The 15,603-nt window shown below is 42.2% G+C and overlaps 1 protein-coding gene across 2 annotated transcripts in view; it reads right to left on the reverse strand.

Moving 5' to 3' along the window:
• tnr (tenascin R (restrictin, janusin)) overlaps positions 1-9,837 on the reverse strand; it is a 105,457-nt gene extending 95,620 nt beyond the window's left edge. For both annotated transcript variants that reach the window (XM_086129726.1, XM_086129725.1), the window contains exon 1: positions 9,620-9,837. The gene's annotated coding sequence lies outside the window, so the exon portion shown is untranslated. The remainder of the gene's footprint in view (positions 1-9,619) is intronic.
• Positions 9,838-15,603: the final 5,766 nt, after the last annotated feature.

Here is a 15,603-nt window from a genome sequence, read left to right on the forward strand (position 1 = left end):
ACCCCATTGAAATGAATGAATATGCCATTAATGTGTTCCAGCAAAAAAAAAAAAAAAAAAAAAAAAAGTTTTTAATTAAAATCAGCACTCTAAGATTGCACTTCATAAAAAAACACAGTAATGACACAATTAAATAGAACATAAAGGTTTTGCCCAATTTTCTGCTTCAATTCAATACTGTCTGATATTGAGTGTGATCTTGTCGGAGGAGACAGTCACAGTTCCTCATTAATATTTGATGTTATTCGAGAGAATAAGGAATGCATGCCCGTGAGTATTGTAATATCTGTTTACATGTGTTTATCTAATTTTTCAGTTCAAATATCTGCTGCCTAAAAGATTATAACAGTGCAACACTGATGCTCCCATTAGCACGTCGCTGGCTTTCCTCATTACGTCTTAGCGTAAAGCTAAACGCAGATAAAGGCAATGCGACGTGATTGTTTTAAACAGACGATGTGTAACTCCCTTTGGCAGAGTTTAATTACTCAGCAAACCTCAACCGGGTGCGGCAATAAACGGCTTGAAACAGAGTTTTGAAGAATTGCTCGCTATACGCTGAACTGCTGCATGTTGTAAAGTGAGTTGAGTTGACTTCATCGCCACCACACAGAGCTCCATCGCTCACGTCAACCCAAAATGCAATTCAAGGTTAAAAAGAGTCATGCAATGCATCCATTTTGTGTTTGTCAATATCAAGGTCATCTACGATGTGGACAATGTTGGTGGTCATGTTGACTAATGATGACAGGACAGAGCTGGCGTGTGGCAAGAGGAAATTAAGTGATGTCAGATTGTTTCATTGTATTGCTCAGCAATACCTCATATGTGGCGTCCATGGTGGAACGTCATTAAGTTCAGTGGAGCCAATTATTGGGTATATCTTGCAAACCAGGCGACAACAGCTCTGTTTTGCATATTAAGTGAAAAAGCTCATCAGAAAAGGAATTTTCCATAAAAGTATGCAAATGGAACAATTGGAGCAGCTATAATTGCTGCAGGTGTGCGCAGAATCCAATATAGTCACCACGTGCGAGCGACAGACATGTCAAGTTAATGACGCCATCGGTGGTAATTGGACGACAGATGGAAAGACCACGTAGGCAAATAGCGGGTGCAATTAACTTGTGTGTGTGTAAAGGTGCTGATTTGATTGTTCTGCGGACCCCTGGTCCGATTCAGAAGCGTTATGTCAAATGAGCCTTCATCCCATCATGGGATACAGCGGTTCCGAGAATCGCAAAGCAACGAGAAGCAAGCAATTGGGGCCTTCCCGGGCTCTGATGCAACAACCTTAACAAGCACTTCTACTGAGATAACGAACACCCTCTTTTTTTTTTCTTTTTTTTTTGCAAAAGGTGCTCCCTCATTAGCTGTTTTGATGATTGTGATAAGGACCGTGACCACAGCCATGCATTAAGCTGAACAGAACTCAAGTACGATTGGATACTCTTTCGTCAAAGGTGGGCAAAACGACCAATCTGCAGACTATCGAGGTACAAACGCGTCAACTGTTCGAGATGTATAACCGTCTATTGTTCATATTGTTATGTTGCTGTATGGTGAGTTGGGTACACTAATGTAGCATCCAAGACGGTAACACGACAGCAGTCGGCGTTCCGTGACATCGTTCTTGTGCCTGGCTCTCCAGGCATGAGCAATCGATTTACCGTCGCTCACACTAATTACTAGTGACACTAATGTAATCAGCTATTTGTATTTTTATTCATCTTTCATTTACAATAATCGTTCTACCATATAAAATGTGCTTTTATAAATCAATGAAGAAAACGGCGAGATAACTTTTCGTGCGATGTTTTGAATCATGCTACATCATGATTTATATTGTGACAGGGATATAAAATTAGCTTTTATGGATGATGATACGGATGCCAACGATTTCATCATTTATATTATTATCATCGATATAGGGTTAAAAAGCCGTTTCGAACATGTTATCTATCCATCATTTAATCCCTTTACGATGGATTTTTTTTTTTAAGAGTCAATGAAAGATGACGATAACAAAATGGTAGACGATGAATCTCAAATTCCAAACGGTCATTCTGTTTGGAACTGATCCTTTTTCTGGAAAAGACACTGTACCACAAAAGCATCTTGTGTGACGCTTCAAAGGGAAATGAGTAGTTCTTTTCTAAACTGTGATAAAGGCCAGATTGGGGTTAAAAGTAAAAAACAACAACAATCAGTCTTGCTATGCAATTCTATAGTGTTGACAATCTATTACATTTTGTTGAACAACCATTTTAATGGAATAAAATTGACGTTGGTAAAATCTGCATGCCTGGATGTCATTTCCTCAGAACAATGAAAATTGATTAACCGTAACTCTGATCAAGACAGTTTGGCCCAGACCTGATTTTTCAATTCCCCGCGCACCCTTTCAGAAAAATAATGTTTTGATCTGCTGTATTTACAACACCGATGTCAACTGGCGTACTGTGACTAAGACAAAGTACTGCATTGTGAAAATATGTCGTGAAGATGTCAATGAAAACAATACTTTCTGAATTACTTTGACGAGTGTGCAAGCGAAGCAAAGGCTTGTGGGAGGTACATACTTGTGTCCAGTCAGCACTCACAAGCGCACAACCCAAACACCGACTTGACAGTTTATTAGCCTTCTGAAAGTTTTTTTTTTAGGTTGACAGTTTGAGAGGGTAATTAGTTGAGGAGACAGCTTGCAGTGAACCTTTTCATTTGAAATATCATATCATCGTGAATATCGACTCCCTTTTTGAGGGCATAAATCCAATATTAACTATATCTCTCTTCCTATAAGAGCAAACAAATTATTCAATAGCTACTTTTTTTAACACCTAAAGTCAACTGTATTTTCTTGGCGTGTTTTTCCGATGTGAATTTGGACTCACCTGCTTATAAAGGTTCCATAGAAGGAGAACGTGTCACGTTTGCGCGGTGGTGGTGGACCCCAAAAAGCAGGCAGGAGGGAGGAGCAGGTTGTACTTGAAGAAGTGTATTGAAACAGAGAAAACTAAATCCAAAACAAACATAGTCCAAAGTAGCAAAAAAAAAAAAAAAATCACAACTGAAGCTAAAACAGAACCGTGACCAAAACATGACCGAAAAAAACCTGACAGCAGCAGACAAACGGCAACAAACAAACATGACAGAAGCCAAGAGCAAACAATGACCCGACAATGAGTGCTCGGGCTGGAGTCCTTTTAAAGCACTAAATACATAATGACCAAGAGGTGTGCAGCTGCAGGGGGAGCCCTACAGTGCCACCTGGTGGTCCCAAACCAAATCATGACAGTACATTTAGATAAGAAGCAAAATGATGTGGCGATAGCTGCTCAGACTGAAAAGCTTTGCATTATACCGAACCAGTCGGGTATCAAAAAGGAACCGTGGTGCACCGCAGTGCAGATGTTGTATAAACGGAACCAAAGCATTATTTACCCGTTGGCTCAAGGCGTCACTTAAGCGTATGTGAACATTCTTCGCAGGTGACCCGTAGGGGGCTTCACCACCTGAACTTTCTGCTCTTTACTTCACAGTCGGAGAGGGAAAAGCACAGAGTTCGAGGTCATTTGAAACGTCTTCCTCATTGGATGCACACAAACACACGCACACACATTTCAACTACAAGCGCACAGTCGCACCGGGGGAATTTATGCTGCACGGTCAACATCTCGAAAAAGCACACATCTGAAGGCAGGGGTTGAAAGATAAGGAAGACCTTTACGGACTATTTCGCAGCCCAGTTCCTCAGGTGGGAGAGGAAAATAGAAAGCAGGATGGGGAGAGACATGAACAGCGGAGGGATGCGTGGAGAGTCGGCGAGAGAACGCGAGCAGGGTGAAAAGAACAACGGAAATGTTCCGAGGCGCTTTGAGTGGAAGAACTCCAGTTTGGTTTCGAGCGACTTGCCTTAATGAGGAACATTAACGCAGCTTGCCCAGATTTGCTAAACGCTGGGGAGGACTGGAAGATGACGGCTAAAAATAAAACACCTCAAGCAAATCCGGGATTCATGAAGCGGGCATTTATATATATATACCATATATATATATATATTTTTTTTAAAGGGGACGGGGGGTTGCATAGGCTGGTAACGGAAAGCAATGCAACAGTACATCCTGGTGCAGCCTGGAAATTGGACAAAATGGTGCCTTGACATGAGAGTTGAAACCCTTCCAAATTCTCTCCCCATCGAAATGAATGGAAATGCCATTCATCAATTGGGGCCGCCAAATAAGACCAACAAAAATAGTTGGATTGTGTTTTTTAATCTGGAAAAATAACACTCGTATTTTAGCCCCATTCCTATTCTTTTGATCAAGGCCTTTTAAGCATTTTTAAAATCCATTTTGCTATACGGTCTTTTAATCATTTCGGAAAGGTAATTTTTATTTCTTTTCATTGCTTTTAAATGTCTTTAAATCCTTAATTCGTAAATGTTTTTAAATATCAAGGTTCATCCTTTTAATAATTTTAAGAAGGTACTTTATTTTCTTCTTTGATGTCTTCAAATCTTTGTAAATGATTTTACAAAGAAGTGCCCCGTGGGCACTTAGAAAAGCAATTTCAGTCAACAGCAGGGGGCGACGCTGCATAAAATATCAACCTCCTTGGAGGGTTGCACATTAATCTTAATTCTTAGACCACGAACACAATATTTATAAGAATAGCGTTTAGACGAGTGGGGCCAGATAGAACATATCTCAAAGAAATTTCCCGATTTGACTTCCGCTATGAAGACTACGCTTGATTTATCTGCACAAAGCGCCATGGAATGACTCGAATAAGAGTTTTAGCTGACGTCCAAAATGGGCAATTTGCCTCAAAGGAACAGAAGGGAGAGAAAAATATTGACTGTCAAACTCAGCTCTCCTCCACATATTTCTTTTTTTTTTCAAACGGGGAGTTCACATTTTAAGATCCTCGAAGGCTTTTCCGTCTTCACTCAATGTTAGCGCACAGCGAAGCCAAGATTCCAACAGCAGCCCACACTGTCGTCCCGCTTCCGTGGTTCAGTGGTGATGTACAGTCCTCGTTTGTCAAATTTACAGCATTCAGCCAAACAAGACAATCCCTGGCCAGTGCATACTGCAAAGGCGCTGTTCCTTTCAGTTCTTTTGTCAGCTTTGTAAATTGGTTTTCTTTCTTTATTATTTTAGTGTGGGGGGGGGGGGGGGGGGGTATTGTGGAAGGCCCCAGGCAAGCGCTGTGATGAGACGAGCATAATCGCTACATTCATCCTTGCGCCACTAATAAAGTGCTATGTGGTCAAGATGTCAATGGCCAAGAACTGTGTCATTTAGCGAACGCCTCTCTTTAAACATATAGCATGTAACACTAAACATGACCGAGCAAAGATTTGATGTAGTTCCACAAGGAGCACATTTTCATTCATTTTTTCAAAATTATTATTATTGTGGGCGGCCCGGTAGTCCAGTGGTTAGCACGTCGGCTTCACAGTGCAGAGGTACCGGGTTCGATTCCAGCTCCGGCCTCCCTGTGTGGAGTTTGCATGTTCTCCCCGGGCCTGCGTGGGTTTTCTCCGGGTGCTCCGGTTTCCTCCCACATTCCAAAAACATGCATGGCAGGCTGATTGGACGCTCTAAATTGTCCCTAGGTGTGAGTGTGAGCGTGGTTGGTTGTTCGTCTCTGTGTGCCCTGCGATTGGCTGGCAACTGATTCAGGGTGTCCCCCGCCTACTGCCCGAAGACGGCTGGGATAGGCTCCAGCACCCCCCGCGACCCTAGTGAGGATCAAGCGGTTCGGAAATTGGATTGGATGGATATTATTATTGTCTGGAGACTCTGTACACCGAAGCAATCATGAGATCCTATGACAAATAAATCTATTTAATTAACATTTACACAGTATCATAAATAAATGTAAAAAGAAAATAACAAGAATAATAATCATACTGCATAATTCAATTGGTGAGTGAACTGAGACGAGCTGATCATTATTCATGGTTTTTTGTTTGGTGCTGTGTTATGCAATTTTTCTTATGTAAAAAAAAAAATCTGGTTTTCTTTGATCACAATAAAGGTCAGGAAATAGCAACGTAAACCACAGTGGACAAAAATTGATTGTTGGATTTCCAAATACTCAACTAAATATTTTAGAGTCCGCATTTAAATTAACAATGGATGAACACACACGCAATATTAATTGCTGAGACATTCTAAATTCAATTAGCCAGGTGGTGAATCAGTGATTTATCTATTTTTAATAAGCACTGAGGGAAATTGTGAATTAATTGTTGCACGAACATCTGAGAGCATGGCCAATGTTTTCCACCTTCTCGTTGCAGCTTCTTCTGAATAAATCTGAACGGTATCTGACGAATGCTGCAGACACTCATGAAAGGCGGCAAGGTCCGCATTTAACGGTCTAGCTAACGGCAAGTAATGACGGCGGCGTAGTTAGACCAATTAACACCGAAGGAAGGGAAACGAAACAATTTTTTCCAGGAATCATGTTAGTTAATGACCAAATAGACCATGGCAATCTTGTTCACTTCTCCACAGGCTGGCAAACAGAGTTGAAGGCAGTGAAAGAAGTGGCCTTAATGCACAAGCGGCAGAGGGGCGCGCATAGGTTAACAAATGCCACCTGTGTCATCTGAAATCTAAACCAATACTTTGAATTTGCGATTGAAGCACTCTGCTGAGGCCGATTCCATTTAAAAAAAAAAAAAAAACTGCCCCAGCAAGAAACAACTAACCCTTGAGCTCTGTGCGGTGAGATTGCTTCATTCCAGTCATTTAAAATTAAATAATACAGCGGAACCTATGAAGTAGAACACAATCCTTTCTGAAAAACAAGTTGCCTTCCAGTTTGTCAAGTGTATATTAAAACTACACAAACAGAGCTCCAGGCAGCCCATGCAAGATCTGAAAACGTGGAGATCCATCACAGTTCGAAGACTATACTCGACAGAGTAGAAGCTGTAGCGAAACTAATGATTGGGTACTCGAGAATGGTGACTCATAATGGAGAGCGAACATATGAATGTTTTACTGAGTGTGACGGGGAGGTGAGGCTCTTCACATTAAGACCAAGCACAACTGACTTTACGGCGCACATTCTGTCGACCAAACTTGTCGCTTTAGGCGTATCGTATTGAAATGCCCATCGTTGTTGCATCGCATTCTATTTCCAGTTTATGGCTATCGTCACAGTTTTCTTCTTAGCTTAAAAAAAACTTTTTTTTCAACTTGTTAAGTTTGGTGGGGTGACAATTGGACCCACATTTTTGTGCTACTACCACCACTGATGAAAACACAGAACCTTTTAAGCAAGCATTCACGAAATGCCAGGTAAAGTTAGCTTGTGTATATCACAGCCAATATGACCTTCAGATTGACAAAACAGGTCATTTGATTATTCATAGCATTAACATTGCTCTCAATGAGGCATTTAATGAAAAGATTTTTTTTCTCCAGATTCGGTTAAGTGGGGTACACACGGCAATAATGAATTCAAGCACACGCTCCCAACCCCAATCAAGGTCAACCAAGGCCTGTTAATTGGACGCCCAAAAATGATCTGTATGTAGAATCTGAGGTGATTGTGAAGTAGAACACCCAGTTAGGAAGTAACCTGAAGCTGGCTCTGTAGTCAGATTTCCTGAATCGTGGATTCACCGGTTGTGTTAAATTTTTGACAATGTGCCTCAAAAGTCATTCGCCACAATAAAAATGTGTTTTGCACTGGTGATTTAGTGATTGGATGACGTAACGGTAAGCCTAGCTACTGCTCTTCTTGTCTTTTCTAGCTTTTGGATGCACTGTGCTGCCTCTCACAGGTTAGTCTCGGTACTACAAGTGATATCTGGGTTTGGGCAAGAGACTTTGGACTGTCCGAGGAGATACAGTATTGTGTTTGTGGTGTGCTGTGTTGGCCATTTTGAGTACACAACATGCAATGAGATGAGTTTTTCCTTGTCTGATGTGGAGTAGTTCATATTTTTGAAAATTGGTAAAGATCTTCAGAAGTCAAAATGCGGGGAGCCCACATTAGACTTGTCAGAATTGGAGAGTGAAGTGCCAGAGTCTAAGAAATGCAGTACTCAAAAGAAAAAGAAAGAGAGAAAAATAGATTCCGCATCTTGGCTCGATGATGCCACCGTCACACTGGAGAGCAGACATAAAACTCTGCCAGGCAGAGTATGACGCAGTCGAACACAAGCGCAAATAGGAAAGAAAGGTATTGTGGCAGAAATTCACTTCTGGGTATTCTCTATGAAAGAAACAGAACTAGTGGTGTTGTTGTTGTTGTTGTTGTTTGGTGGTGTTAGGTTTTCTCATTTTCACAGCTGGTATACAATTATCAATCTCAGGTTTCCACATCAGCATCACTTTCAGGCACATCGCCACGCCCGTCCCCCCTGCTGTGACCACGGACAATGTGTCTCGCTTTTCTTTGACAAATTAAACCAACTCGATAGATGGCAATAACCTTCACAGGATGGTGTGCAAGGGAAACGGGAAGGCGGGCGGCGGGGGGATGTCAGCTGAACGGCTTTCGGCTGAGGGAGGGGAGACTGGAAAGAGACCGGGATGCATGTGCAGATGGATAGCGAGACATATCAGGCACGGCAGGGCGTTTACAAATCGGACAGCGACGTGAGATGTTCATTTGGTGACTAGCGGGGTGAACGGCGTGCACGTAAGGCAACATTAAAAGTGTTCTTCCTGATGAGTTTGAAGATTTGCAACTCTGCTGGAGAGGCGCTTCGTCAGACTCTTCTTGCTCAGCATTTCATCATCTAACAATCATGCTAAAGGGTGCTGAAAGTGATGGTTGAAGTGTGTACTAATGACACAATGATCACCTTTCTGAGTGAATAAATGCACATTTCAAATGTGTTTTTCCACATGCGATACCAGGCTCTAGGTATTAAAGGGTGAGTTTTGTTTGTAATTTTGGCCTTGGCTTCAGCCCAAAGAATTGATTCATTGCCTTGTTTTTATTGCTTCCCCCCGCCCCTGTACGCGAGTGTTACAAAAGCACTTTTGTTTGATCACATACGATCACACGGTCTCGTTTTATCTTGCAATTGCCATATCGCAGGACATGGGATCGAGACGGAAAGAATTGCAAAAGTTGCATTTATTCATGATTTTGGACTACTCTACTCACCAGCCACTCGATACGCTTTCACGCCTTCTTTCCTGAGACTTGTATGACCAAATGATGCACGTATCGAGACCATAATGCGTAGACACGGTCCATGAAGTATCAGAGGTGAATTCTAAACTGGTGATGACACCTGAGAGCATTTGCTCAAGGCTACCAAGCAATTCCAAAACTAAGGAAATCCTCAAAAGAACTGTCATAAAATATAGCCCAACCATTAAACCCACCAAAGCATATAATATCTATAAAATAAAATAAAAAATCATTGCACCATGAGTTTTGTGTGGCCCTTGAAGGACTAAATGCCCCCCCCACCTGTGTTCGAAGGCAAGCTTTTTCATGAAAATATATAATTAAGGCAAGCGACTGCTATTCGACAACTTAAACATAACCACAGCTATCCTCGCATCGCTTGCATGGTGACACAAATGAACAAACATAATGGGACCATGCAACTTCAGACAACTTCACTCACCTGCTCTGATGCGACTTGCCAAAAGCTTTCCCAATTCAGGCAGCCTTGCGGTGCTTGCTCGCTCTCTGCCAAACGGCGGCTGGTTCACACAAGTCCTGAGCCACTTGCCGTTTTACGCGGACCTCGGTGTATCGAGGTGTCGGCCGCCTCTGGTTTGTGGTGCTGGGGGTTGTGGTGACGGCGGTCCGGGCGGGTTGCGCTGGGCTCAGATGTGCCCTCTCATCTCATCCGCTCAGCTGCAGTGAAGAAGAATGTGAAGATGAGCCGAGCGAGCTGCTCCACTTGCTCTCTTGCTGGGAAGCTGAAACGCCCCCTCCCCACCTTGCTCTCTCTTTCTCTCGCTTCCTCCCTCTCTCGGGCTGGCAGATGCTCACTCCGACTGATGGATGCTAGCTCACCATTTTATTTTCTCCTGTTCTCCATTGAATTCTCAGGTACTTTCTCCATCTCTCCTCATCGATGCGTGCACTGGTGTCATAGAGAGTGCAGCCTCTAGTGGCAGCCTTCTCTCCATGCTTCTCTGTGTCGAAAAATGTGCCTCAGGACTGCCGCTGTTCAACCCTGGCACCTGGCTGTGCACCAACACGAGCAGGGGGAAAAAAGATACATAATGTGATTCTAATTATGCCAAATAAGGAAAAATAACATGACTTAATATAGCAGATTCTTGCTTGTGATTAATGGATGTAACTCATCTAAAATGTAAAAAGGTTTAACTGTTATCTGGTACCCAAAATTCATAGAGCATTCGTGCACACAAGTAGACTCTAATTTCCCAACCTTTATTGAGCCAAGGCTACTACTTTGCATTAGAAAATGTCACAGCACAGTAGCAATCAAAAATGTCACAATAATTATGCATATGCACCACTCTCGTGACTCAAAAACAGTAATTTCTCAAATTGTCTTTCACTGTCGAAAAGAATGCAATGCCATTAATACGTTGTTGCCCACATAAAACGGCATCGAAAATAAAAAAAGAAAAATAGCACTCGACAGTACTGTAATCATTTCATAGGAAATAAAGAAGACGAGTCAAAGACGGATGTTCTTAAACTACACTTTTCAAACTATTACTTGAATGCAAACCAACCTTATTTTCAAATGTGTGTGTTTTTTTAACTTATGTAATTTTAATGGGTCGAGCACCTGTCGTTGCACTCATCCCGTTGTTCACGTTCAGGTTTACGTCAATTAATTTCAAAATCGCAACAACACAAATCACCAAAAAGTCGCGAATCAGCAGTGATTAGCTTCGGATGCAATGCTTGGATTTAAAATTGAACACTCCAATTAAAGATTGCTGACACTCCAAGTTTCTTTCACGCAGAATTCGAATCGCTATTGTGATTGAATGGCACAGTGAACACACAAACAAGCGCAACCAGCATTGAAACGTAAAAAAACAACAACAACATATATTTCGCGATTAAACGTTATTCGGGTGACGTGCGAGGAACACAAGTCAATTTAATGTTCGGTAAAAAGTAAGAAACCTTTACGTTGCCTCAACGAGTCGGTGGATTCACGTCAATCAACTCAACGTAACCCGGAAAGAGCAACAGAGTTGGTGAGCATCCTGCTGCCTCTGTGACTCGATTGGGAATAACAACATCACCGAAAAGCCTGCAATAAAAATGTTTCGATTACCAATTTAATACATTTAATAGTGATTTGTTGTTAAGAATAATAGAAATGCAATGTCGAAATAGCAATCATTATTGCATTAATAAGAAGTTTCTTTTAAATGAGCCGTCTATCCATTTTCAACACCGTTTATCCTGAACAAGGGGGCGAGAGCTGATCCTAGCTGATGTGGAGCGGAAGGCGAACGACACCCAGAACTGGTCGCCAGCCAGTCGCAGGGAACATATTGAGACAAACAACCATTCACACCCACATCGTCACTGAGTGGGAACTGATCCCACGCTGCCCGCTCACAACTGAGGCGAGTTTACCACTACTCCATCAGCCACATCCATTAAATAGTATAGTACATTATTAAAAAAATTAATAAGATAGATGGCGACCAGTGGTTAGCACGTCGACTTCACAGTGCAGAGGTACCGGGTTCGATTCCAGCTCCGGCCTTCCTGTGTGGAGTTTGCATGTCCTCCCCATGCCTGCGTGGGTTTTCTCCGGGTACTCCACTTTCCTCCCACAATCTAAATTTACCTTATAGGTGTTATTGTGAGTGCAAATGGTTGTTCGTCTATGTGTGCCTTGCGATTGGCCGGCAACCAGTTTAGGGTGTCCCCCGCCTCCTGCCCGATGACAGCGACGCTAAGTTCCAGCATGCCCGCGACCCTTGTCAGGATAATAGATGGAAAATGGATAGGTGGGTGGATTTCATACTTTCACCGGGCTGTTGCCCCCTTAAGGTCGGTCTCCTTTGCCTGATACACAATCTTATTTTCAACCATAGGCTGTGAGACTCATTGCACATATTGCTTGTTGTTTACCTCACCTAACAACCAGTCACGGAGAAAGTAATGCATTTTCAATATCCCATAATGTTTGATCATTCATTGTGGTGTTGCCCATTATGGTGAAGTGGAGCATTTCATGAAACTTTGATACTTAGCAAAGATTTCAATCACAACAGTTTATTTTCGCCGTACCCTTAACTGCTCCCAATTGTCTTCATGCTGCATTGTCAAACGAGGCTTAACAGGCCCATTGTGTTTGCAGGCAACCATGTTTATATTTACCAAGATGTGATACCGGACTAAATAAGGCTTGTAATAGAGGTTCTTATCTTGGGATCGGTGTGCCCGCTTTTGCTTTGCTGCTGCAAAATGGGTATTGAAGAGAAGAAACAAGGTAGCATACATCAATACGACCATGGAATAATAATGCAACACTTCAGTCTGGGAAGCTAATTCCATTACAGCGACACAATAGGGCTTCGACGTCACCACATTCTTCCCGGGAAAAGAAGTAAGACGGTATTAGACGAAGACCTGGGTTCATCATGCTCACACAAGTGCAAAACGATTTTCTTGAGGGTTGCCCTTCACGTGACGAGAGTGTGTAAAAGCATATATGTGCATGTGTGTGTGCGCGTGTCTCCAAAGGATCACGGATGCTGACAGGGGATAAAGCTCCTCCGCGCTCAAATCGATATGGCTTTTCCCTTCACGCAACGCTGTCACAACTAGAAAACTGAGGAAGGAATTGACTGAAAGTGGAGAGGAAAAAATAAAAAACACAATCATTTGTACCACACGCAGAGTGTGGCAAATCACGAAATGAGTAGACTGTAAATCATGGCGCTCATTTAAAACACTTTGGAAAAACGAGACTAAATTGCTCAGCCGTCAATTGCTATTGCACTCGGTTCCATAAACCTCTTATGTGCCACCAGGCGACATAATTTTCTAACTACACGTTAGTTGTCTTCTTTTTACACTTGTACACAACAATTAGCAATGTCAAAATACTACTTAAAATTGCTTCCACATTTTATGAAGACTATTTCAGCAAGTATACATTATACTTGTTGAAATTCAAGGCAGCGTAAGTACCTTAAATTTGCCGAAAGCATATAAATGTCGTTTCAACGAAATGGAAGATTGAGCAATACTAAGCTAGCATTAGCACTATAAACAACATTAGACGCGGCTCCTACGCTGGTTGAATGAGTTACGTGTCCAACATTGAACGTAGCCTCGATAGCAGCCGTTCTGGCTGTTCTCCTCCAGCATGAACGTGAAGATGAGTGGCATTTGAGTGATGGAGTCCTGCGGACGATTGCGAGTTGTGGACTGGAAGCACAGCAACACAAACATCTGCCAGGAGGACCTCCAGCACATTCTCTGCACTTTTTGTTCTTTTATGTCCTCATCATTTATTGTCTCAGGCGTGTCATACTTGTCATTCTGGTTGTTTTTAGGGCCGTCTGCTATTGTCGTGTTGTTTATTTGGTCGAGATGAGTACACAAGTTTAGGCCACCACTGGGTGGTTGTTTTAATGATCTTTTTCACAGCAGTCATTTCATAGTACACCGAAGTACAGGAAACTTTGAAAAAGGCCGTCACGGAACAAATCGTGAAATTTTGTAGTGTGTCTGGATAAAGGTATACTTCCAGTTCCTAATTTTTTTTATTTTCTGGGGCTTGCAAGTGAGCTTGGACCTATTCCAGCTGATTGTGAGCTCGAGTTGGAATGCACCATGGACTGGTCACCAGCCAATTGACTGGCTTTTAGACAAATATAAACCTTCACACTCACGTTTACACCCATAGATAATTTCGGGTCTTCAATAAACCTAATATGCATTTTTTGGAACGCCAGAGTGCCCAGAGAAGCATACCGTATGTAGAGTGGTGCTTGAAGCAAAAATTTGAAATCGTAGATAATAGGCGGCAGTGAACTCAACTCAGTTCATTTCAGAAGAAGGAGAGAATCAACTATTCTACAAAAAACATGTGGAGGGGGGCTTTAAGCTGTTTCATGCCACTCCCAATTGACATTCACTGTCAAATCATACATAAAGCAAAAAGGAATTCCAAGTTGAGTATTTAAAACAACTACATATTTTTGCCTTTAAGGCCATTAGCTTAATGCTAACACATACTGGAAAAGCCATGGATGGGCAAACGAATACGTCGATGTGGGGGTGTTATAAGGCTTGATCTTCTAGCACAAACAGTGCAGCAACACATGTAGAATGGCAAGATACTCACAGGCATATAGTCTTTATAAAAACAGCAAATATTACTGCAGTTACAGAGGGGGGGGGGCAGCTATGTGACCTTTGCTGGGTATCGTCATCATCCATCTCGCAGCTTTGTCCTTGGTTACGAGTGATTCATCCCCTAGGTGAAATGAACAAGCATACCTGTTGGACACATCCCATAATACATCTGTGTTTATGGCGAGATGATCCGGAGGGCAAACTTGGAGAGAAAAACGACACGAGAGGAGCACCAAAGCTTTTTAGGGGAGCTTCATCTTAAGTCAGACGAGACAAATCTTACGGCCGCATAATTAGATTTAAATTTTCGTGCAGGGAGGAGTAATGATGATTGCTTTCTGCACCGAGCTTCTTATGCAGGTATCAACAACGATGAGAAATCCAAATCCAGAAAGTAAAAACCGTGCCACAATTTGTCTTTAGCGACAGGTACTACGACGCGCCCGGCAGGTAGCCTCTTTTTTTACTTTGCGGACTTGGATTTGACACCGCTGGGTATCCTTCCTAAATCATGCCAATATGCACATCGTACATGCAGAAGGTGAAAATTCTTCTTTCATGTTACCGTCCGTGCAGGACTGTTTTCGTCAATGATGACGAAATGACTTCCATGACATTGCGTGTTTTCATGACGATAATGTGACTGCGACAAGCCAAACACGGCAAATTGATGACCTCGTCCCTGCTTCTGCTGATTCTTAACACATCTTGCATCCTTATCCAGACTCGATAGGTCAGTCAATGTGTTCATCAATATCACCTTAGCTGCATCTTCCTCTTTCTCACTGCATTGCTGTCAAAACTCCACACAACAATAATGAAAGAAATGTCGCCATTATGCAGTTTAATGTGAAGACCCACTAACAATAAACGGAAGCACAAATTTATCCCACTCATGCGATGAGATTATTCTCAAATGCCCAACTTGGGAAATATAGCTAGTGAGAGTTTGAGGGCAGAAAGTCATCCAGGGACGCATATTTTTACACCGCACACACTTTTTTTTTACACTCTATTAATCTACAAATGATTAAAGTTTGCGCCAATCCCACAGGACGTTACCACACTTTTCTCTTTAATACCCTAACTTGTTTATTTGTTGATAGATAAATTTGTTGTTGCCAGGAGAGACCCCTAGCTCAAAAATAAACATAGGCACTGTTTAATTTATTTATTTTAGACAAACGAGAAAGAAAAAAAAAAAAGAGGCTCACTGATCCTGATGTCGGTTCTGCTTCCGCGCTCCTCTCAATGGATATCTTTATTTTAAGGTGACGTTGCATC

The sequence above is a fragment of the Hippocampus guttulatus genome, chromosome 14, assembly GCF_054856545.1.
Source record: "Hippocampus guttulatus isolate MCC_2025c chromosome 14, RoL_Hgut_1.0, whole genome shotgun sequence".
NCBI classification, from domain to species: Eukaryota; Metazoa; Chordata; class Actinopteri; order Syngnathiformes; family Syngnathidae; genus Hippocampus; species Hippocampus guttulatus.